Genomic DNA, 23,825 nt, shown 5'->3' with positions numbered 1-23,825 from the left:
TAGCTTCTCTGAGTTACTGAGGAGAACGGGTCAGAGACGAACACATACAAATAAAGACACGGTCAGTTCAGTCAAGTAAGAGAATCCACATTTAATAATGACCCCAGGCAGAAAAACAAACCATTAGAGAAGAAAAATACTCAACACTAGAACACAGAAGACCAAAAGAATTTAGTGAAGGGGTTCTGAAAGCATTCTATCTGCACTCTTCTCTTCTCTTTTACTTTATTTTAACTGATTATTATTTATGTTTTATTGATTATTGTTTAATTGTGTGTTTTAAACTTGTTTCTTTTCCATTTTTGTAAAGCACTGTGATTTGCCCTGTATATGAATTGTGCTGTACAAATAAATTTATCTTGCTGTGCCTTCTATGTAGTATTGATATTCCAAACTCTCACCAGCAGGGGTCAGTCTGGTACCAGAACACACTTAGTTCTAACAAAACCACCTACAAATCAACCCTATGTATTGTATCTACAGACTGTATCACTAGTAGCTTTTCCATTGCACGAACGTAACTTGAGCAAAAAATTTACCTGATGGAAAATTGACAATTTCATCCAAACTCTCATTTTTCAATTAAAAGTTTTTGTGCTGGCAAGAGGTGTTTTTTCATTTGTAGCACAATTGGTATATCATGCAAAACTGCAATAGAAAGACCTTTTTCCACAACTAGAGTGACATGAATAAAAAAAAAAAAAAAAAAAAATCAAATGTTGACAGATGTAACAAGTGAAGGAGAAGAGTTTTAGAAGCAACATGTCATGGTATGTGTGGACACACCAGGAAACTGAATAATTTTTTGCTTATTAGCTTACTGGCCAATAGGCTGTAAGCTACTGTCGTTATGCGGCGTCGTTGTTTCGTCGTCTGTCGTCGTCCGTTACAAAACTTTCAATCATCTTCTTCTCCGAAACTACAATTCTGATTGACTTCAAACTTGGTATACAGCTTCTTTATGATGATGTCAACAAAAGTTAGTGAAATTATTTGGATCCGGATCTGATTGTGGATTTGGTGCAACTTTGAAAAATTTCCCCATTATAAGAGATACGAAGTGGATCAATGCAATAACGCAGTAAATATAAACGATATCAAGTTGAAATTTGAATTTTTTACAGATCTGATTGGAATATGACCAAAACATGGGCTATTTCTGTAATAGAATAAATACACAGAACTGGGTGAGAATAAATGGCATCTGGATACATTTCCCAAAGCTTTTAATTTGGCCGGTAAGCTACAGGGCCATTGGTCCTATTTTTTAATTTAGTACGAGAAAGAGGGATAATATATAATAATAATGAATATATTTGTAAATCAACACAATATTTACGTTCATTGACATGTTTATGGAATGACTTTTTGTGTCATCTCGCGATAATAAATAAACAAATCATCACATTTGTGATTTAATGGAAAAAACGACATCACTCAGTAAATATCAGTAAAGTTTTGTGCATACGTCCAATGGAAAAGTGACTAATGACTGAATAAAGTACAAACGCACATCTGTATTATGGTAACATCAGGTTTTTTTTCTTCAAACTAAAACTCATAAACGCTTATTTTAACAGTCGCTCAAGATAACAGTAGTCACTTTTCCAGTTACTCTGTAAATGTAAATATTTTTGTGTAATTGTACTTTTCTTCCACTAAAACAAAGACAAAAAAAGAAAGATTTTGTCATCCTTGATTGTTAATATCTTCAGTGTAATTTTCGCATTTCACAAATTCATCCCACAGGCTAGGACCCTTTGGTGGGCCAGTTTTGGCCTCCAGAGGCACATGTTTAAGACCCCTGCTTTAAAGTATAAACACTACATATACCCTTTAAAACAGCAGGGCTCAGTCAGCCAGTGATAAATACTAGAGATCCAGGGAATATTTTGTCATACATGAAAAATGCAGTAGTTTCAATAATGCTTACTGCACAGTTGTCATGTTGTTGATACTGGTGTTTTTCAGCATCGCTCATTTAATGAGGACGTTCCCCTGTCTGTGTAATCAATACAACTCTTACCCATGTTTTGGCGTCATTTATCATCATTCACTTTGCAAATATTTGTCAAACAGTGACACACCTTCTCAGATGAGTGCACACAGATTCATATGCAGAGGAAGAGTGTCTGGATCTGGGACCGACACAAATGTATCTGCATTTTTCTTTGTCAATATGATGTCATTGTTTTAGCTAACAGGCGCTGTGAACACTGACAAACATCCATATTAGAGTAACATGTCAGACTGTAGCAGAAATGACAAATCAACATCTGTCATGGAAGGTTATAGTAGTTTTGGATTTTTCATTATAGTTTAGTTTTATTTAGTTTTGAGTTTTTTTTTTTCTCTAATTAAGTTAGTTTTAATTAGTTTTTAGAGCAGGTTTGTTAGTTTTTATTAGTTTTCCTTTTTTTTTTTTTTTTTTTTTTTTTTTTAAAATGCTTAGTTTTAGTTTAGTTTTAGTTTCTGTATATCTTTTATCTTCTTCTCCATCAAATTCAAATAAATCCTGTATAGGATCGGACTCTGCTGCTTTCTCCCAACTTTAGTCTCCATGTTTCCAGGTAGAGTGGGGACCAGAAGACAACTAAATGACAAGTGACAAGAAGTAATGGACCATTAAGTATCATATGGTGCCAGCAGATAAAATTGCTTGAGGGAAATAAATCGATTTTATATCAATCCAACATTGACAGAGACAAAAACAAAGGGAATTTTAATCCATAATTTTTATCTGTTTTAGTTAGTTTTTTAAGCACACAATACAGTTTCAGTTAGTTATCTTTTTTTTTTCTTTAAATTATAGTTTTTATTTATTTCAGTTAATGAAAATGTTATTACAATTCTAGTTTTCGTCATTTCATTCGTTTTCGTTAATGATAATAACCTTGGAGAGGAGGAGTGTCTGCCTGATACAAAAATGGTATTGGATACCGGAGAGCGTGAGTACGTCAGTGGTGGCTTGATGATAACAGAAACTGTGGCGGATAGAAAGCGTTAGTTTTGTCGTATCTTTTATCTTCTTCTCCGTCATATTCACATAAATCCCAGACAGGACTCTGCGGCTTTCTCCCAACTTCAGTCTCCATGTTTCCAGGTAGAGTGGGGACCAGAAGACGACTCTAAACGACAAGTGATGAGAAGGGACAGACTGTGAAGTGTCTTATGGTGCCGCTAGCTAAAATTTCTAGAGCGAAATAAAATGCTTTTGTATCAATCCGACATTGACAAAGACGAAAACGAAGGGAATTTTGTCCATAATTTTTTATCTGTTTTAGTTAGTTTTGTAAGCACACAATACAGTTTCAGTTAGTTATCGTTTTTTTTTCTTTTAGTTATTGTTTTTATTTTTTTTCAGTTAACGAAAATGTTTTTACAATTCTAGTTTTTGTCATTTCGTTAGTTTTCGTTAACAATAATAACCTTGCTGTCATGCAATGAAATCACATTATGAGTAACATGAGAAAGATTTTTAGGTGGAGGCTAATGCTCACAGCTTGTTAATCAAGCTATTTTATTAACCCTTTCATGCATAGTGGTCACTACAATGGACAACTATTCTCCAGCTGTTCTCTTGTATTTTCATGGGTTTTGTCGTTTTAGTTCCATATCAGCCAACACAGCACCGTCCCATACACTGCACTTCATACCATTACTGTAACTTTACTGTTCTTGTTAAACTTGATCTGCACTAACATGTTTGAGATAATTGTTATTGCATTGTAACAAACAGGTTTCTTAACCCTTTCATGCACGAATTATGAGAACCTTAATCAAAATTTTTTTGTGTTTTTATTCCTCTTTAGGCATGAAAAAAACAATGTGATAGAAAATTTTCTTCTGAAAAATAAATAAAATAGAAATAATTTTTTTAAAAAATTAAAAATAAATTTAAAGAAGTAATAATGGCAAAAAAAATTCTTATGAACCTATTTTTCATGAAGTTCCAAAAAATATCCATTCAGCTGGACACCACACGTTTAATTTTTGACGCACAGAAACATGTATTTACTGATAAATAGTGTGAAAACTGTGGGGAAGGCTTGTGATTCTGGGGGTTTATCCTCAGGAGAGATCTACATAATGTTACCAATTCATGTCAGAAAAGACATGTAGTGTCTTAAAACTTTAATAAAGATATGTGTAAAAAAAAAACAAACAACAACAACGAAAAGAACAACAAAATCCATGAGCATACAAGAGAACAGCTGTAGAATAGCTATCCACTGGAGTGACTACTATGCATGACAGGGTTAAACAAAAAGTTTTTTTTTTTTTTTTGCAACTAGTATTAGGGTATGTTAAAATATGAGAAAACATCAGATTAGCTGGCTGCATTAAAAATGTTTCTTTTTTCTAGTTGTCACACAGTATATCACTTTCTGATAATGGGTTTTAAATACATGGTACTTTGCTTCAAAAATTAAACACATGGTTTTTGTAACTCCATGAAAAATAGGTTCATTAAAAAAAAAAAAAAAAAATCTCATTGTTTTTTTCATGCCTAAAGAGAAAAAAAAACAATCAGGGAAAAAAATCTTGACTAAGGTTCTCATAATTCATGCATGACAGGGTTAAATTCATGAGTAAATATGGACTTAGAGTGACACTTAACATGCAAAAACTGATCAAAAAATGGCGGATATGTCAGTAAAATCGGTGTTTCACTCCCAAACTCGCTGCATTTCCAGTCAGTCAATATGTAGTCCCTTCAGAGGTTTGTGGTCATCTGGCTGCTTTTATGAGAACCACATCTCATAAAGAACACAAACAGGAAGCTCCCTCTGCTAATTTAAAGTGCGTCTGAATCCAGAGAAGACAGATCAGAGTTTTACCGTCTGATGCACCCGCTCCAGCTTTTCCGAGGGTTCACCTGAAAGTATAACTTTTTTCTGATTTAACACTAAAGTAGAAGACGCAGCAGAAAAAGTTGTGACAGTTTGAGGTCGCCGTGTAGTGACACAACTACGAGTTAAACAGCTGAGCACGCACACAAACATCTGCAGAGTTGTTGTATCTCCGTGTGCCTCTCGAGGACCTTGATGTGCTAATTTACAGCTAATACCTTCCAACCAAAGGGCTCCAATGAGTTCTGCGAGTTCTGAAGGTATATTTTTATAACTGCTGGAGCTGTGTACCGTCAATCCATATCCCAGGCATCGGCCACTGGGGTGAGGATGTTTCCCTTTATCTCGACTTTGTAAAAGTGACTCTGAAATGTGATGTGGTTTTATTTTTGCATTGATTTGCTCAACCCATAAAGACCCAGCACTACTTATGTGGAAGTTCCAAATTCCAAAACAGTTTTTTCTCTATATTTAACTTTTCTTAAAGGAGTGATATTTTGTTGTTTTAAATGGAATTATGCATTGAAACATGAGACAAACACTGGTCTCCTAACATGACTTTAACCATCCCTGACCTCCTCCTTCCAAGGTTTGTCCCTATTTAACCCATTTAAAGGAGCGATTCTTTTTTATTTTTTATTTTTTATTTTTTTAAATCTCAGTCCTGGCCAGAGCAAAGGGGATATTAGATCAGAAATACCTTCAGATTCTGTATAATTCATTGATCTTACCTTATTTAAGTTACTGTTTGGAGGTATGGGAAAATACATATACAAGTTCATTACAGAGAATTTTTATATTGCAAAAAAAGAGCAATAAGAATTGTTCACAATGTTGGTTTTCGGGAACACTCAAATCCACTATTTTTCCAATCTAAAACTTTAAAACTCATTGACCTTGTGGAATTCAAAACTATTCAAATAATATATAAAGCAAAGAACAATTTACTACCGGGCAATATTCAAGAAATGTTTAGTGAAAGAGAGGGAGGCTATGATTTAAGGGGAAAATTTAATTTAAAGATTCATAAAGTACGCACTACATTAAAAAGCTTCTGTGTCACCATCTGTGGCGTAAAACTGTGGAACAAATTGTGTGTGGAGATAAAACAAATATCAAACATAATTCAGTTTAAAAAAAGATATAAAGAATTGATTCTTGAGAGGTCCAGTATTTAATAATGACAATGAGGCCTGTTTGTTTATGAATGATGTTGTACTGATAAATATGCTGTAATTATTGAAGAGAATGTTTGATTTGTTGAGTCTGTTTGTATGACTGGACTGACATGAACATACTGTTGTGGATAATTCAGTTACTGCATTATGGATTGTTGTGGTTCGATGCTAAAATTAGGGAAATAGTATAGGCTGATTGTTGTATAAAGTTAATGATAAAGGTGTAAAAGCACTGAGGGGTAGGATTAAATAAGTTTATACTTCTTCCTACTCCTTTTCGACCATGCAAAATTCAGGCTTGTATGTGCTTGAAGATAGATTCTGTCCATTTAAATGTTATTTTGTTTATGTCTTAATTTGCTTTGTTTTGTCTTATTTTCTTTGCATGTTCGGAAAAAAAAAAAAATAGAAATATGCATTTTCAAACATTTCCCTGTGGTCTACATAAACTGTAAATGCTCTGCTTAGGTCTGAATTCTTCATTCGTTCAACTCCACAGGTCCATCTTCAACCCTATTTCTGAGTAATGACACCAGAAAGGTGGTTTGGAGCGCCGGCCCTTTACATGCACATGAGCCACTTCATGCCCCGCCCCTTCCAGGTTGTTGACCGTGCTTTCTGCCCCATTCAACCACTTGTGTTTGTTAATACAACCAACAACTGAACATTGGAGGCTCCCAGTGAGTTTGGGAATGAAGTATTCTACATTTTGGATGTTAGTAGTGGATGACGTCTTAGTCAGGACCTGGACAATAATGTGATCATGCGAAACAGGATTAAGCTAAAATTAGTATCAACCTCCATGATAAGATTTGGACATTTTTACTCAAAAGCAGAAATAAAAGGCTTGACTCATAAAGAACCTCATCTGTTGGGTGAATAAATATGAAAAGACTATCAACACACTGGTGAGTAAACACTGTCAACTGTAAAAGTACACTGCCGGAGTAAAAAACAACTAGTGTGTACTTTTGGGGACATTTTCCCGCCTGTTGGGTTTGACACAAACAAAAACATGACTTTAGAGTGCATTTACTGCACCTTGTAAACAGTACAATCGGCACTGCATTGTACCGATAAACACATCACCACTGGTAAGGTAAGGTACGGTAAGATAAGATAGGGTAAGGTAAGATAAGGTAAGGTAAGATAAGATAGGGTAAGGTAAGATAAGATAGGGTAAGGTAAGATAAGATAGGGTAAGGTAAGGTAAGGTAAGATAAGATAAGATAAGATAAGATAAGATAAGATAAGGTAAGGTAAGGTAAGATAAGATAAGATAAGGTGAGATAAGGTAAGATCAGATAAGATAAGATGAGATGAGGTAAGATAAGATAAGATAAGATAAGGTGAGGTAAGCTAAGGTAACGTAAGATAAGGTAAGGTGAGATAAAGTAAGATAAGATAAGATAAGGTAAGGTAAGGTAAGGTAAGATAAGATAAGGTAAGGTAAGGTAAGGTAAGGTAAGGTAAGGTAAGATAAGGTAAGATAAGGTAAGATAAGGTAAGGTAAGGTAAGGTGAGGTAAGATAAGGTAAGATAAGGTAAGGTGAGATAAGGTAAGATAAGATAAGATAAGATAAGATAAGGTAAGGTAAGATAAGGTAAGGTGAGGTAAAATGAGGTAAGATAAGGTAAGGCGAGATAAGGTAAGATAAGATAAGGTGCACTAAGATAAGACAAGAAAAGATAAGGTAAGGTAAAGTACGCTAAGACAAGATAAGACAAGATAAGGTAAGGTACGCTAAGATAAGATAAGGTAAAGATAAGGTAAAGATAAGATAAGGTGTGTTAAGGTAAGATAACACAAGACAAGATAAGATAAGACAAGATAAGGTAAGGTAAGATAAGGTTCGCTGAGATAAGATAAGGTACGCTAAGATAAGATAAGGTATGATAAGATAAGGAAAGGTACGCTAAGAAAAGTTAAGACAAGATAAGATAAGATAAGATAAGGTAAGATAAGGTAAAATAAGAGCTACTTAATCCTAACACATTCACACCTATGGGTGACTTAGACTGACCATTTAACCTATTAAGTTGCAGTTCTTTGGACAACTGTTTGAAACTGGAGAACATTCTTGTGAGTCTGGAGAACCTGTAGGGAACCCATGTAGACATGGGGAGAACATGAAAACTCCACACCCAGGACCCCCGGCACCCCCCCCCCCCCCCCCCTTAAAAGTAGTCAAGAAGAACGTGCAGAATTGAACCCAGGACCTTCTTCACCTGCTGTGGGCTCAAAGTGTTACCCACTGCACCACTGTGCCATCCTGTAAACACGGTAAACTAATGCAATTTCAAGAAATACAGTAAACTACCATGATTCACATACATTTTCCCATAATGCTTTGCAACCTACGGTAACTTACTGTACAGATGTTGTAGTTTTACTGTAGATTTTGATTGTAAAATTTATAACAAAGGATTACAGACCAAGGGAATCAACTCCAGCACCAGTCTAATTTTTATTTTTTCATTTCCCTTGGACTCAGCTGAGACTGTCCCTGCTGCTAACCTCCATAAATACTATTACACACCAATAATGACTCGCTATATTTAGAAAATCTCAACCCTCAGAGAGAAATCTAACAATACGTACTTCAAAACTGAAAATTACTTCCCGCTCTGATAGAATTAAACACCTCAAAAAGGTGTTATTATTAATTCTAGGATTCACCGCAGTTATCAGCCTGTGTGTATGATTAATAAAAGAGACATTCAGGATATTCAGTAAATGCACAATAGCAGGGAAAAGACCTCCATCAGGTGTCACTTTACCTGGTAATTAAACACAGAGAATTAGAGAAACTGGTTGAAGTGTTTATCTATAAATAAAGTGTAAAAAGTAGTTTAAATGGAATGGAGAAGGTTTTTTTTCCCCTCCAACCTTCATGATGAATGTTAGAAAACACTGTTCTGTATATTTTGTCTTCTTTCCTTAGAGGGTATGAAGGTGAACAGGCTTTTATAACATTTATTTATGCTAATGTTTACACAGTTATTTTATTATTGTTGTTTATTCTCTAAATGTTGAAAAGCCCAACCAGGGACATGATTGGAAACTAGCTCGATGCTATATACCCTTTATGCAGAACATCAGACATTCTATATGTCCGCTATGTTTCACTGCATTGTCTCATATAAACAAATGAATAAAGTAAAATTAAATTGAAACCTTTAACTGGAAACATGAGACAATCACTGGTCTCCTGACTTGACTTTAACCATCCCTGACCTCCTCCTTCTAAGGTTTGTCCCTATTTAACCCATTTAAAGGAGTGATATTTTGCTTTTTTAAATGGAATTCTTTGTTTTAAAACATTTCCCTGTGGTCTCCATAAACTGTAAATGCTCTGCTTGGGTCTGAATTCTTCATTAATTCAACTCCACAGGTCCATCTTCAACCCTATTTCTGAGTAATGACACCAGAAAGGTGGTTTGGAGCGCTGGCCCTTTAAATGCACATGAGCCACTTCAGGCCCCGCCCCCTCCAGATTGTTGGCTGTGCTGCTCTGTCCTGTTCAAACAACAACTGAACATTTTTTTGTAATCGGCTCGAAGTTTGGACATATTTTTAGTTTTTACTACAACCGCTGCAACTGATAAACAATTATCTCGTACTCGGAGAAATATTTGTTGGAAGTCTGGACCTTATATGTGCAAATGTTGTGATGTAACTAGATATAAAATGTAACAAATTAAGCAGGAACTAAAACAGGGTATAGAAATCCACTGGATTTTTGCCAGAATGAATATAAAGATAGCTTTGCAGCACCTGGAGGGTTCAAATTCAAACTATATGAACTGTTAAGGTCCCTAAATATATAAATAAATGAACCAAAGACTAATAAAAGTGGGTTTAGATAGATATGATCCCTTTAAAATCCTGAACAGCGACCAGCGGCAAAACTCCTTAATAACTTCTGAACCACTAATCAATACATACAGTACACATCAATAATTGTTGTAAAATACAGTTTGTCATTTTTTCATGGTCATCAGATATGACCCATTTGGATGTTCTGAAGCTATGTAGTTACCATGGAAACACCGTCATCTTCTACAGCATTCACCAGTAAAACCCATGGAGTTGGATCAATGACAGTGGATGGACACAGTTCTTTAGTTTCCTTATTTTGATATGATAGCCTTTTGAATTTACTCGGTGAATATTTACATTGTCAGTAAATTAAATCCAGGAAATACCAGATTTTAACTGAGAAATGCAACATGTAGACAATAATTTTATGATAAATAATGATATAAGAATTTGGAAAGATTAAATGTACAGAAAAAAAAATCGACTGGGAGTTGCCACTAAAACAGTTCTTTACAGACGACACCAGCCCTGCATTGGACTATTTTCTGCAGCTCCACATTAAACACAGTATTACACCAACAGACCAAGTGGATTCCACAAATCAGCAGACACAAAACTAGAAGGAAATGGATAGAAAGTGTTCATTTTTCAGGAAAGCCCTGAGGGGCTGCTGAGCATAGCCAGAGGCCTGAAACCTGAACATGCACTGTGATCCAGGCGCTCCGGGATTCAAACTGTGAAGACGTTTTGTTGTCCTTAAAGATGGTGTTAACTCTGGTGGGTCTGAAGAACAGCAGAAGAAAAGCCCAGAGCTAAGCCTGGATCTATGCATGGAACACTGTCTGAAGGCAAGACAGCGCTTCAGCCTCAGCTTCAACCTCAGTTTCAGCCTCAGTTTCAGCCTCAGCTCCAACTTCAGCTTCAGTTTCATCTGAAACCTCAGCATCATTCTCAGCTTCAGCCTCAGCTCCAACTTCAGCTTCAGTTTCAACTTCAACCTCAGCATCATTCTCAGCTTCAGCCTCAGCCTCAGCTCCAACTTCAGCTTCAGTTTCAACTTCAACCTCAGCATCATTCTCAGCTTCAGCTTCAGCCTCAGTTCCAACTTCAACCTCAGCATCATTCTCAGCTTCAGCCTCAGCTCCAACTTCAACCTTAGCATCATTCTCAGCTTCAGCCTCAGCTCCAACTTCAGCGTCAGTTTCAACTTCAACCTCAGCGTCATTCTCAGCTTCAGCCTCAGCTCCAACTTCAGCTTCAGTTTCAACTTCAGCCTCAGCATCATTCTCAGCTTCAGCCTCAGCCTCAGCTTCAGCTTCAGCCTTAGCTTCAGCCTCATCTTCAGCCTCGGGTATAACTTCAGCCAAACTACAACTTCAGCCACAGCTACAGCAATACATATTTCACAACAACCTTTCATGTCGCATTAATAAGATCAGAGCTAACCTAAAGTCTGCATTTAACGAAAAATGGATGAATGGGATCCTGACTAAACCGAAGCTGCGGACATACATTCAACTAAAAAATACATATAAAACAGAGTTTTATGTCAGTGCAAACTTGACCAGGAACCAAAGGCCCCTAATTGCTCAGTTGCATACAGGAATCCTTCCCTTGGCCTCAGAAACTGGGAGATTCACCCAAACCCCAGAAGAAAACAGACTTTGTGGACTGTGTGATTTAGGGGAAGTGGAAAATCAATCACATTTTCTTTTGTACTGTCCTCTATATGATGAACTGAGAGCACCTTTGTTTGATGCTATGTGTATCTGAAATCCTGATCTGTTCTGGAGCACTGATGACGACAAGATGAAATGGTTGTTTAGTTCTAATGTATATAAATTAGCATTATTTGTTTGTAAAGCCTGGAAAAAGTGGCAGATGTGTTTGTTTAAATAGGTCAGTGCTTTGTTTTGTTCATATCTACTGTGCCTATTGCCTGGTGTTTGATTTTTGGTTTGTATTTTTGGTGTCTTACAAGCCCATGGAAGGGCTGGGCATGTTCTTTATGCAAGACACAATAATAAAAACATTCATTCATTCATTCATTCATTCATACAGCTTCAGCTTCAGCCTCATCTTCAGCTTCAACCTCAGCCTCAGCTTCAGCCTCTGTAACCATAATAAAGCTGTTCTATTCCGCTCGGTTGAGGAGTCTTGTTACTTTTTCCTGCCCTTTGTTAGCTCAGCCTTCACCCCATCAGACACACACAGTCACATAAAAACACAAATTGCCTACACTCTTGACAGACACTTGAATGCATCGTCAGGAGTTGCTTGGCTGGCCATGCATTTCCTTTCACCCCCAGTTATCGTCAGTCAGTCAGACAGACACAGGATGGAGCAGTGAGTTGGACTGACCAGATCAAAACCTAATAAAGCCAAGTGTTAAACAGTGACTTAAACCACATCCTGTCCCTGGTGGTCCACTTTTAGACCACTTCATCCATCTCAAAAGGAGTCATGCTGCACAGAGATGTGTAATTTATATCTGAAAGCATTGTTCCTGACAGAAAATAAAACACTCCTGACTCAATTAGTCAATAATTATTTCCTCATTGTTAAGTGAGGGGGTTCCCAGAGAGGGAACTTGTAATTAAACTGACTTCTGTTTTTTATGCTGTTGAAATGCTGAATACTTCCACCCCCTAAAGGTCAAATACAGCAACAGGAGAATGAAAAGAGCCTTTCCATAAGTACCCTTCAGTTCCTCTGCCACAGTATTTTACAGTAGGGTCAATACATAATTGAAGGATTTTTGGGATATATCTTGCATACATCTTTATTACAAAACAAAAAAAACTAATGTTTTTATGTTCAGTATGATCATGTCTTTAAAAGTTCCATTATTATGTAATTATGGAAACAATCACTTATTAATAAAAAATGACTAGATATGCTAAAATGTCAACTAAATAACTGTCCGAATTTGATAACAACTGGGGGGGGGGGGGGGGGGGGGGTAGTCCAGTCCATAACTGCACCCCTAACCCATAATTAAACAAAACTGAAACTTAACATTATATATTATTTATATTATACAGCGGATCTTACACAAAATTTTCACAACTTCTAACCTGTATTCACTGGACCCCCCTCCACTGCTCTATGGGCCCCCCACAAATGCTGGGCCCCATGAATTTGTCATGTTTACCCCATTTACAGCGCCACAGAGTACACGGGTTGGAGGATAAATATAACAGAACCTGGTCACAGTTCATAATTCCAAAAAAGACCCTGCCTTTTGCCTGACTCCTTGTTTTTACTTATTAATTTATTTTTCTTTCTTTCTTTCTTTCTTTCTTTCTTTCTCTCTTTCTTTCTTTCTTGAACAGCTGTAACTGTCTCTGTTCCATGGGCTTTGGTCATCTTTTTGCGGCTATCAACCGTAAACTGCAGAAATGTGATCTATAACACATTGAAATGAAGAAAATCTGTACATTTGTGTGTTTCTTTCATCATGCTGCTACACTTTCTGGCTGTGTTTACCTCCATCTTGCCAATGACTTGAACAGAATTATGGGAAATTTCTCCTACCCCTCCGTTCATAGTGTGGTCCTGGAAAATCTCCATTTCGAGGGCTATACAACCCTCTGCCTTAGCCCTACCCCTCTGTCTAATTGAGAACTGGGACAACAGTGCCCCCTGACGTGTACACGCAAAACGATGGGGGAGGGGCCAAGGGGGAGGGGCCAAGGGGTGAATTGGGATTCAGCCCAAGTTATGGAGTCGGCCTCAAGAACTCGGTTTAGACTTAAAAGCACTCAAAGAAATTAACTCAGTTTCCAGTCTTTTTGTAGCTGTGTTGTTTTAAATTGACTATTACATATAAATAGTAATTATAAATCATACATACTGTCCGATTGTAAACTCAGGTCAATTCCGATTCCATTATCGATTTTGCTTATCAATCCGATTCCTTATCGATTCTCTTATTGATTTTAATTTGGTGAGGGAATAGAACAGTACAAATGGATGTGTTTGCATTAACTGTCTTTTATATTTCCATCTCTGCACAGAAAATATACCATATACAGTATGCACAAATAATAATAACAGATGACGCCGGGCCTGGTTTATGGGGGGGGGGCAGTGAAAGTGAAACTTTAAACACTTTACTAATTCCTCTATTGCCGCATTTCCACTACGTGGAACCAGTTCAACTCGGCTCGGCTTGGCTCGGCTCCCGTTGTTGTGCACCTCATTTCCTTTCTCCTACCTTGTAGAAAACCTACCTTGTTGAAACTTGTATTTGAGGGGGTACAACGTTTGTTGCCCACACCGAAACCGGAACTGGGCCTGGCGTTCACTTTGCCGCTACATTCACAAGCGTCGCTAAGTAGTGTATAAAATTCCTGTAAATGAATCACATGCTGTGGACAAATGTTTGAGCAGATTGGAGGGATTCCACCCTTTTGAAGACATGGAAGCTTTGACAGTGTTCCAGTGGACCTGGTGTCGTCTGTTTAGACCGTTTCTGCCTCAACACCACGCTGGCTACGTTCTGACCCAAACAATGCAGCCTATGCGTGACATCATTGCACATGTGCAATGAAGGTGGAATCGATAAGCAGAATCATTAAGGAGGCAGGCAAACGATTCTAAGGAATCGAGATCTTGGGATCCATTTCTGAAAAAAGAACCGGTTCTCGATTCCTATCCCTATCATCACTAGACAGTTTTCAGCTCGTTTGGACATTTCACTGGAAACTACAGCTAAGTTCAGATGCAGCTAAGCCTCAGTTATGTCTCTGTTTGCTTTTGTTTTTGCCCTCCGTACAGTCAGGAGCAGCGTATTCTGATAATCAATCCTGGACAGTGGTGATATCTAATTGAGAATCGGGACAACACTACCCCTTCACGTGTACACACAAAATGAAGGGGTAGGGGTAATGGGGAGGGGCTAAGGGGTGAATTGGGATTCAGCCTAAATGTCCAGTTGACTGGCACCTGTATATGGGTTTGGGAGCCGCTGCCTCTTTCCGTGTTCAGGCATTCTCCCCCTGCATCCACACATGTCATCCCAGTCCTTGGCGACCCCATAAATGTCAGGTCACTTCAACGTCACTTCTCCAACATCTACTCTGGTGCAAGAGGACGTTTTCTCCAGGCAACCTGTCAGCTTTATAAGGCTGTTAAAATGATCAAAGTCCCTTTTAGAAACCCGGTGAGAGAGGGGGAAAAAAGCCAGGGAAAGCGAGCGGGAGTTGCAGAGGAGAGGACAAACATGCGGACAGACAGCTGGACAGGAGGCGACGGAGTAGAAACACTAAAGCAGACACAGAGTTGAAAAGCAGCAGAAAGCAAGAGGAAGATATACGAGTCCTTTGAGAATGACAGGACATGGTTATCAAGCCGGGCCCTCTGCCGCTGCCTTTGGTACTAATTACACTTTGTAGTAAATCTCCAGCCAGACACTCCAAGTGATAATGAGCAGCGCTGAAGCAAACATGATGTAATCTACAACCCAGAGCTGGTAATGCCCAAGGAGACTCACAACTGAATGAATGTGTTTGCAGTGGATTTAGAAGTAGTCCAGTGAGTATAAAGGGAATGAAAGAACGCTACTGTTGAGCATCATCGTCATCTTAAAGCGCTGCCTTTTAACAGTTAAGCCCAGTTAAACTTTTTATCAACTAAAAGCAGAGGAAAGCTCTCAGAGGTGATGTTGGAGAGGGAAACTGAGCCCCTGCAACTCAGTATATTACTGCTCAAAGCTCCTATTAAAGTAGTCTGCCTTTATAGAGCAGCACATTAGAGGAGGTTTTTATTATATCTTTATTTGGAACAGACATGTAAATACATCATCATAGCAACTTAGTAAAAATAAATACAAATGACCTTCCAGTTTTATTACCCCGCCCCTCAAAGGGGAGGCAAGGGGTATTGTTTTTGGTTCGGTTTGTTTGTTTGTTAACACTCTAGAAGCAAAACTATTGGTTGAATTCATACCAAATTTTGCTTATAGATTGCCAGTGACCCAGAATAGATGGGATTCACATTTTTTATGATTTTTTTTTTTTTTTTTTTTTTTCACATTTACCATACTTATAATGGGCAAAATGTCAAATGTCTGTTGCAGCAAAACTATTGGTTGAATTCAAACCAAACTGGGTTCATAGATTGCCAGTGACTCAAAAAATATCTAATTACATGTTGGGAAAAGTAGGTCAAAGTTAAAATTTTCAATGAATTTTTTTTTACATGTTTTTCCCCCCATTTACTTATAATGGGCAAAATTTCACATGTCTGTAGCAGCAAAACTATTGGTTGAATTCATAGCAAATTGGGTTTATAGATTGCCAGTGACCCAGAATAGATCTCATTACATTTTGGGAAAAGTAGATCAAAGGTCAAATTTTCAGTTAATTTCTTTTTACATGTCTCCCCCCCCCCATTTATTTATAATGGGTGAAATTTTACATGTCTGTAGCAGCAAAACTATTTGTTGAATTCATACAAAATTTTATTTATACATTGCCAGTGTCCAGAATAGATGTGATTACATTTTGAAAAAAAGTAGGTCAAAGTTCGAATTTTTTTATCAATTTTTAAAATCTTTTTTTCCCCCATTTTCTTAAATGGGTAGAATTTCAAATGTCTTTAGCAGCAAAACTATTGGGTGAATTCATGTCAAATTGGGCCACAGATCGGCAGTGATGCAGTTTAGATGTCATTACATTTTGGGAAAAGTAGGTCAAAGTTAAAATTTTTTATGAATTTTTTAGATTTTTTTCCCTCCCAATTACTTATAATGGGCAGAATTTCACATGTCTATAAAAACATCAAATTTGTTTCAATTTACTTCAAACCTGGCACATAGATAGAGGCAGTTGTTATGCTGCCATCACCACACACACAGACATGATGACATCAGCTGGACTGATGCCAAAATAAACTACAATGTATGCGAGGGGGCGGGGTTTGTTGTTCCTGGCACCACTTGTTTGTTTTGGTTCCAGATTAAGTCCATCACCAGCTGTCAGGGCTGATGAGTCTAACAAGTCCATAGTCACGGATCGCGGATCAGACTTTGTTCAGTCTATGTAGTGCTCACTCACCTCTGATTACTTAAATTTCACGGGACTTTTGATAGATTAGTATCAATGGGAACACAGTTATCCACTTAAGGAAAAAATAAGTACATTTTAAGTGTTCCATAGATTGATATGAACTCTGCTTTATTCAATATATAACAGTAACAATAAGAGTAACAAAACACTCCTGTTCAAACAGGCTTTTTAGTTTCCCACCTGACTCAGGGCCACCACGAACTGATTACATTTTATGTATTTATTATATTTTAAACAGTCTTAATGGTACTTTATTGGGTTTCACGGGCATTTTAATTGTATTCTTCTTGCACTGTTTTATTTGTTTTTCGCAGTGTAAAGTTGCTACTTTACAGTGTTACATGTATTCCATGTGTTTCCCCCTACCTCCCCCCTCTCCCCCTTTCCCCCAGTCTCTCTATATCTCTATCGCTCTCTGTTTTCTCCTCCTTTACTCTCTGTCTTTAACCCCAACTGGTCAAGGCAGACGGCCATCCTTCAGGAGTCTGGGTCTGCTCGAGGTTTCTGCTGTTAAAGGGAAGTTTTTCCTTCCACTGTCACCAGTCACAAGTGTTTGCCCCTGGAGGATTCTGTTGGGTTTCTGTAAATTTGATTTGATTTTGATTTGATTTGATAAAGCACTTTGCGACTCTGTCTGTGAAAAGTGCCCTATAAATTAAATTTACTTACTTACTTACTTACTTACTTAACTAGACCATATAGACCAGGGGTGTCCCTTTATCTTTAGTTTTATCTGTTTTTAATATAATAAGCCTCAACTTGAATCTTAGCTTTAATGAACATCTATATTATTATTCAATGAAATATAGAAAAAAAACATGATTTTCACTTAAAAATGCAAAATACAGAGCATAATATTAGAATAAATGGAGATAAATCACGTAAGAAAGGTTAAAAATAGGGAAGCATTCCTTTAGGAACTGACATAAAAGTAGCTCTGGGTCTTCATGGGTTAAAATGGCACTTATTTTTCTTAAGACATGTCACGTTGTTCCATAATTTACATCATCGTTTACCCTGGGAGGAAACTGAGTTATTAATGATAGAAGTGAACAACACCCCTTTTTGTTCATCTACAAAGCACCATATACATCTACATCATGTGCACCACACAGTAGGTCCGTCTAACAGGGGTTCTAATTAAAGTTGCACAGTCTGATGTCATTCATGCTTTTCAAGGCTCTAGTGGTTGAACTAGAGCAGTCTGAGTATATGAGAGTATGGGTTTATTTCAATGTATGTATGGAGTGGTAATGGAAGACAATGAAAAACTGTATTTTACACCAAATATTTATATGTATTGATAGGATTAATGGATCAACAGGTATTAAATAGTTTCTCTATATATAGTTCTGTCTTATCTTTGTTGGTTTGTGCTTGTCATTGTTTGTGGTGTTGTTGGTATGTGTCACTTTCATTACCATTGTTGGTATGTGAGTATTGTTGAAATATATTGTATTATGTTTCCTTATTGTATTATTAAGTATTTGTATTATTCTTCCATATTGTATGTATTAACCCTTTCATGCACAGTGGTCACTACAGTGGACAGTTATTCTACAGCTGTTCTCTTGTATATTCATGGATTTTGTTGTTTTAGTTTCATATCAGCCAACAAAACGCTGCAACTGATAACATTACTGTAACTTGGCTGTTCTTGATAAACCAAATTTAACATGTTTGAGTGTAAATCAATTCCTTGTTATCATTATTAGACTGTTTTTGGCATATTATCTCCATGAAGTGACTAGTATTGGAGATCACTACACACAAAAAGTTAAGGATATTTCTTTTTGTTTTTTGTCTTTTATTTATTTATTGATTTTTTGTCATTTTTGCCATTTGTAAATAAAACTATGTCTGGTCATTAAAAAAATGTGTTTCAATTCAATTCACACACAAAAAAAGTAAAAAGCGTGTAAAAATCCCAACTGAAAAAAAAAAAAAGCTCAAAAAATGTTAAATATCCATAACTTTTTGTTTGTAGTGTATGTTAAAATGTGAGAAAACATCAAATTAGCAGCAGTTAACATTTTTATTTCATAGTTTTCACACAGTATATCAGTAAATACACGTTTCGTTGCTTTAAAAATTTAAAGGCATATTTTTGCAACTCCATGAAAGATAGCTTCATTTAAAAAAAAAAAAATCATCTCATTGTTTTTTAAATGCCTAAAGAGGAAAAAAAAAAATCTTGATTAGCGTTCTCATAATTCATGCATGAAAGGGTTAAGTTATGCAGACTATCATTTAGATAGTCACTATTTGTACTATACATCAGTTTTTCTAATCTGTTTACTATCTGTTATTTACATTATTAGGACTCTAAACAGATGTAATCTTATCATTAAGGAAGCAAAAGCAATGTGTTAGGCTGTATAAATGAGAGGTGGGGGTAGGATTTAATAAGTTTTCTTCTTCCCACTCCTTTTCTAGCAGTACATATTGAATTTATTTTGTCATTACCAGTGTACATGGCAATTGCTATATTGTATTGATCACCTCTGTTTATTAATTCATTTGCTCTGCTATTAGTTCCTTGTACACATAAAAAGGTTTTTTTGTCTTCTGCTCAAAACAAACAAACAAACAAACAAACAAACAAACAAACAAACAAACAAACAAACAAACAAATAAATAAATTATTGTGTTATTTAGCTGTAAATGCACTGTCACTGGCAGAAATCACCTGCAATTTCACTGCACAACTGGTGTTATGACAATAAAGCTTCTATTCTATTCTATTCTATTCTATTCTATTCTATTCTATTCTATTCTATTCTATTCTAGTCTAGTCTAGTCTAGTCTAGTCTAGTCTAGTCTAGTCTATGCAGCTCATATACAGGGTGGGGAAGCAAAATTTACAATATTTTGAGGCAGAGATTGAAAGACAGTGTATGACCAATTAGTTTATTGAAAGTCATGAGAATTTATTTGCCACAAGAAAATGTACATAATAGAAAATGTTTTTATTCTATGTGTCCTCCTTCTTTCTCAATAACTGCCTTCACACGCCTCCTGAAACTTGTGCAAGTGTTCCTCAAATATTCGGGTGACAACTTCTCCCATTCTTCTTTAATAGTATCTTTAAGAAAGTGGACATTGCTGTGTGATGTTCTATTGGTAGCATGTTCTAAAACGCCCCAAACAGCAGAATCCAGAGGGTTTAGATCTGGGCTAGAAGGCAGCCATAAACATGATTCCCAAAAATTGCTAAAGTTGGATTTGTCACTGTTGTCAACAAGTGTTTTGGTGTTCTTGTGTAAGATTTTAACTTCAAATCATATTTACTACATTTCTAACGCTCTTGTTGTCTACCTCAAGTTCAATTGCCATTTTTCTCATGGATTTGGTTGGATCCTTTAGGATTTTGGATTTGAAGCTTTAATAAAAGCTTTGGTACGTTTTTTGTTGCTTCCTCCACTTCCAGACTTTCTCATAATAGTTTTGCTCATAGTCATTCTCTTCTTTCCATTATAAACAGTCTTTATGGACACTCCAACTATTTTTGAAATCTCCTTTGGTGTGACGAGTGCATTCAGCAAATCACACACTCTTTGACGTTTGCTTTCCTGATTACTCATATGGGCAAAAGTTTCTGAAAAGGTATGGATAATAGTGTTAGGTATGATTATGACATCAATATATGTTTGGTTTCAAAACAATTGACGTAGTGCCTGCTGAGAAAAAACAACTAAATGTTCATTGTAAATTTTGCTTCCCCACCCTGTACAGTGTCACACAGCTACACAGCCGTACAAAATGACAACATAACACAGAGTCATATTACACCACTTGAACACAGAAGCAGCTTTAGAATAATCATATCCTCGACTAAAACAATAATTCACAATTAATACCAATGCAAATAATGCACAGATGGCAGCGGAAATTAGCCAGAAAACACCAAGACTGAGCCACAACAGTGGTTCTGTGTGAAATAAGAAGAACTCAAGTCATTTTGAGAGTAATCTGATCCATTTCTTTTCATTTTGTTTGTTTGTTTTTGTTTGTTTTGTTCATTTGGTTGATTAGTCGGTTCATTTCCTCAACAAGAATGCAAAGGAAATGCATTACCTTGTGTAAAAACAGGATGTAAATAGATATTTTTATCTGCTATTAAAATACATGAATGTTACGATCAGCAAGCAGCAAGTTTTTTGAATATAAATGCCATTATTATTATTATTATTATTATTATTATTATTATTATTTCACTACTTTACCATTTTATCCATACATTTACATACATCCATACATCTTGTTCTTCCTTTTTTTGTTATTTATTGTACACAGCTGTTCTTATTTATTACATTATTTTCTTTTTTACTCCATGTTCTTATATTTCTTTGGTTGTATAACAGTGTTGTGTCATCATGCTGTTTATGTGTGCTGGGAGAAAAATAAAGTTTATTGAATTGAATTGAATTAATAAGTGAGTCAGTACAGTCTGATTCCATCTGGTTTCCTGGAGGTTTCTGGCCCTGAAACATATTATATTTTAATTTACTGCACATACTTCTGCTAACCATGACTGTATGCCTCTACATCCATTAGTCTAATTGGAAAACATTAACAAAAACATCAATCAAATCAACAAATAAATAAATTAACAGCTATCTGAATGCTTAGCAGGCAAAGCGTCCACCCTGATATAGTTATTAATATGAAAAGTCATATTGAAACTGGGAAAATCTGAATATATTTCATACCGAACTCTGCACCAGCCGCTCAGAAATATCAAATTATCCCCTCCACACCTTTCACACTCTATCTTTTAAAATATCTCTGCCTTTTGGGTGAATGTTCTTCAGAAATATCACGCTGGACTTAATAATCCCCGACTGTGAGTTATAAAACCAGTAGCATCTGCCATTGGTCTGAGAAAGGCTTTGGTTTGTTTACAATAATTACATTTGTGTTTATGTCTCAATGTGGTTTTAATGTTAACCCCTGAAGACCCAAACAGCCACCGTCAACCAAAACCATCTACTGTTATAACATGTTTAATACATATTGACCCTTTAATCCTGTCAATACATGTAAATAATTAGTGTAAAACGGAGTTTGTCGTCTTTCCATGGTCATCAGATATGATCCATTTGGACGTTCAGAGGCTCCATAGTTACCATGGAAACACTGTCATCTTCTACAGCATTGATTCACCAGTTAAACCCATGGAGTTGGGTCAGTGACAGTGGATGGACACACTGGGTTTATGTACAATGTATTATGTCTATAATTAAACTCAAAAAAAAAAAAAAAAAGCTATTAGAGTAATAAATAAAGCTGGTTATCTTCAGTCAAGTAATCCATTTTTTGTAGGATCTGGCATATTTAAAACTTCCTGATATTGTATATGTAAAAACAATGGAAATTATGTTTCGTGCTAAGAGCAAAAGTCTTCCTGTTTGTACTCAAAAAAATTTTAGGCTAAGAGAAAGGAATTATAATTTAAGCGGGATGTTTGTGTTTGAAACATGTAAAGTAAGAACTGATGTTAAATATCGCTGCGTTTTTGTTATTGGTGTCAAATTATGGAACCAGTTGAAGGATGAATTGGAATTGTGTAGCTCCTTGTTGAGTTTTAAAAAAGCTTTAATTTGTCAAATTCTCAAGGGCTACGAAAGTACAATTATCTCTAAGTGACTTAAGAAACTGAATGCAGACTAAATTGTGGCAATGTTTTATTTGCGGACACCGTTCAAGGAATATATGACAGTATGACACAATAACTCTATTCAACCCATAAAGACCCAAACCACCACAGTCCAAAATCATCTACTGCTCTAAAATGTTTAATAACTTCTTCACCACTAATCCGATCAATACATGCAAATAATTGGTGTAAAATGCAATTTGTCATCTTTTCATGGTCAGAGTCGAGCTTCCAGCCCGGCTTGGTTCCGAGTTCTGTGAACGAAAACGGTTCTCGGAACTGGATCCGCGCCCCGGGTCACAGCGGCTCACTGCACGGCTTTGCAAGCCACAAAAGCCGGCGTTCGGACCCCATAGGACGGCTTCCTCCATGGCATGCGGCGATGTGGGAGTTGGAGTTAACATTAAGGAAGTCATAAATGACATTCACCAGCATTAAAGAAAATATAAACAGCAGAGGAATGCAAATGTGTACTACGTTTTGGTTCAGACCTGAAGGAGAGCATTATTCGGAACTAGATCTGAGGTCCGTGGAGAGGCGGCTTGGTCCCCTGGTTCACCCCATTTTAGAGCACCTCCCAGGCCCACAGATGCCGGGCTTGGAGGGCCTGATGCGGGCAAAGCGGGGCTTGGAGGACGGTGCACAGCTTGGTTCTGAGTTCGGTAAACGAAACTAGTTCAATGATCCTTAAACGGAGCTGGTTCCAAATAAGCGGATCCAAGAAAGCTTATTCATAACCAGGACGAACTGGACTTCCGAGGTCCGTTTAATTTATACATAGCCGGTAGCTGATGAAAAGCCTGGAGCTTGGAGGTGCGTGCTGCGGCGTGCTGTACCGGGTCACAGCGGCTTAGTGCACCGGTCTGCAAGCTGGCACTAGAAGCCTGGAGCCCACTTTGTGCAGGGCACAACGGGCCATGTGGAAGTTGGGGTTGGCATTAATGAAGTAAAATAAAATGACATTCGCCAGCATTAAAGAAAATATAAACAGCAGAAGAGTGCAAATATGTATTAATTTATGGGTCGGACCTGAAGGAGAGCATTATTCAGAGCGAGATCCGAGGTCCGTGGAGGACCGGCTTGTTCTCGTGATTCACTGCGGGTTAGAGCAGCTCCAAGCCCCGCAGGAGCCGGGCTTGGAGGGCGCTAAGCGGTGCATGGAGGTCGGAGCACGGCTTCCTTCCATGACACTTAAACGGAACTGGACCCTTAAACGGAACTGGTTGTGAGTTCCGAAAA

General features: G+C 37.0%; 1 protein-coding gene and 1 long non-coding RNA gene across 2 annotated transcripts in view; both read right to left on the bottom strand.

The window, feature by feature from the left end:
• The window catches only part of LOC115414978 (exostosin-1a), a 533,740-nt gene that overhangs the window by 398,482 nt on the left and 111,433 nt on the right, over positions 1 to 23,825 (bottom strand). The window lies entirely within an intron of this gene.
• On the bottom strand, positions 670 to 23,265 carry LOC115414983 (uncharacterized). The gene is made up of 4 exons (XR_003934742.1): positions 23,255 to 23,265; positions 21,476 to 21,485; positions 4,854 to 4,856; positions 670 to 793 (listed from the first exon to the last, which is right to left on the bottom strand). It is a non-coding gene; the product is annotated as an uncharacterized LOC115414983 (long non-coding RNA).

Source organism: Sphaeramia orbicularis, chromosome 24, assembly GCF_902148855.1.
Source record: "Sphaeramia orbicularis chromosome 24, fSphaOr1.1, whole genome shotgun sequence".
Classification (NCBI taxonomy): domain Eukaryota; kingdom Metazoa; phylum Chordata; class Actinopteri; order Kurtiformes; family Apogonidae; genus Sphaeramia; species Sphaeramia orbicularis.
This window is presented reverse-complemented; position numbering and strand designations above follow the sequence as displayed.